Raw genomic sequence first — 2,272 nt, 5'->3', positions numbered from 1 at the left:
CTTCACTTTGCACCCAGTGCTCCCTCTAAGCCGTGGAGTCTTGTGAGCAAAATCCTACTTTGTGAGCTCCTGGCATGAAAGCTGTGAGCGAGCCATGTGGCTGCTGCATGAATTAGTGTGTTCTGGAGCCCACCTTCCTGAGCGAAGGCAAAAATGTTGTGAGCCGGAGGCTAAAAAACCGTGAGCTGGCTCACACTCACTCAGCTTGGAGGGCTGAAAGGGCGGCAAGTGGGGCTGTCACTTGGGAGAGAGAGGGCTGGCTGGAGACTGGGAGGGTTGGCTTGGAGGAGCCTTTGAGGACCTGAGCTTGGCAGAGGACCTGGGGTGTGTGTGTGTGTGTGTGGGGGAGTCCCGGTTCCTGCCTGGCTTTGGCCTGAAGCCGGCCCAGTTGGGAGGTGAAGGTCCCTGCTGGCTTTGGCGGTGGCTATTTAAAGGTTGGCTGCGTGCCGGGAGTGGCAGGCGCTCTCCCCTGGACAGGCAGGCAGGCCTGGGTTCGGGAGAGGAGGGAACTTGGCCCTGCCTGGCTTGGGCCTTGTGTGTGTGTGCCCGTGTGGAGTATGGGCTCTGGGCTGGGCGCTCTGGCCTGAAGAAGGGGCTTCCTTGTGGCTGGAGCTGCCGGTCTTTGGGCGGGGGGCTCCTGAGGCCAGCCCCCTCCCCCCTTGCACTCCTCTGGGGCCTGCGTGCAGCAGCCCCTCCCCCTTCTCCATCGCTGCCTGGAACTGAAGGGTGACGGTGACTCCCAGGAGGAGGGATATTTCCAGAAATTTTGAAGCCAATGGGGGGGGGGCGAGTTTTCTCCGGCAAAAGAGAAATTTTGAGAGCAACTAAGTTCAAAAGCAAGAAATTGCAGTAGATAAATAGGTACCGCTTTGGTGGTATGGTAACAGTGTTCCGTGCGCCTTGGCATTTATCCATGCTGGCCATATGACCACGGAGAAGTCTTAGGACAGCGCTGGCTCTTCAGCTTGGAAATGGAGATGAGCACCGCCCCCTAGAGTTGGATTCAACTAGCTTTCGAGCAAGCATGTCTTTCAGAATTCCAGATTTTCAGTTGTACAGTTGTTAGTGATGCCATCTCTTGTTTGTCTTAAATTGGTTTCTGATGTTATTAACTTTATTATATTTAACGCTTGGATATTGTTCCGAAGGCTTAATGCTGTACTGTAAGTCACACAGAACCTGGCACAAGTCAGGACAGGGTGATTAAAAAATCTAAAGAACAACACTAGCAACAACAATCATAATGTGATACTAAGCAGGCTTAATGCTGTACTGTAAGTCACACAGAGCCTGGCACAAGTCAGGACAGGGTGATTAATAAATCTAAAGAACAACAATAGCAACAACAATCATAATGTGATATTATACAACTCTTGCCCTGGCTGGTGCATCTGAACTTTTGGGAGAGCTGAAATCAGAAAGCCTGTTTTGCAGTAAACAAAAGCACGGTGGGCAGAAATACTCGTAATACAGTCATGATATGTCACTCTACCGGCATGTTTGGGTATCGTTAAACTTCATAACACAGAAATGCTGAATGCTTTAATAATGTAGTGTCGTTAAACACATTATAGTGTGATTGTTGCCAGAATTATTCATATTTAAACAAGAGCAAGCATATTCTAGAAAATATGTTGCGTGTTACAGTGTACATTGTCATTTTCATTATCTAATGCTGTGGATGGTTTTATATTTTAAAAAACCCTCCTAACTTCAGGCTGCAGACGTTGACTGGTCTTTAAGAAGCCATTCTCTTGTTTGAAAAGAGAGAGTATTTCATATGAGTGTTTCTTCAGTGCTCTCCTGAATTTCCAAATATTTCCTTTAAAAGAATGTCACGGGGGGGGGGGGGCATTTCCCCCAGTTTTTTCCTGGGCCTTCACATCTCTCTCGCTCCCACCATGTGGTGCCAGAACTCCCCTGATGAAATGGGGTGTGTTGGGAAGGAAAGGGATGGTACACAAGTTAAGTTGTTCTGTGTCTGGATTCCGGTGTGTGTTTGTGTGTGATGTTTTAAGTTGGTGGAAAGCAGATGGGAGAATGGAAGTGGGACCCTGTGCCGCCTCTGGAGCAAGCTGGGGTTGGAACTGGCTCAAGGAGGTCGGGGGCCTTTGGTCCTCAAGACATGGAACCTGGGCCTCTCTCTCTCTCTCTCAGCTGACCCATTGTCTTCTTCTCAACCTTTTGCCCAGGTGCCGGTGGTCAAGCTGTGCTGCCAGGACTGTGGACTGGTGGGGGTGCGGCCCCCACAGGAATGACATGGGAGGAGAGC

The sequence above is a fragment of the Gekko japonicus genome, unplaced genomic scaffold, assembly GCF_001447785.1.
Source record: "Gekko japonicus isolate JY-2015 unplaced genomic scaffold, Gekko_japonicus_V1.1 scaffold765, whole genome shotgun sequence".
NCBI classification, from domain to species: Eukaryota; Metazoa; Chordata; class Lepidosauria; order Squamata; family Gekkonidae; genus Gekko; species Gekko japonicus.
This window is presented reverse-complemented; position numbering follows the sequence as displayed.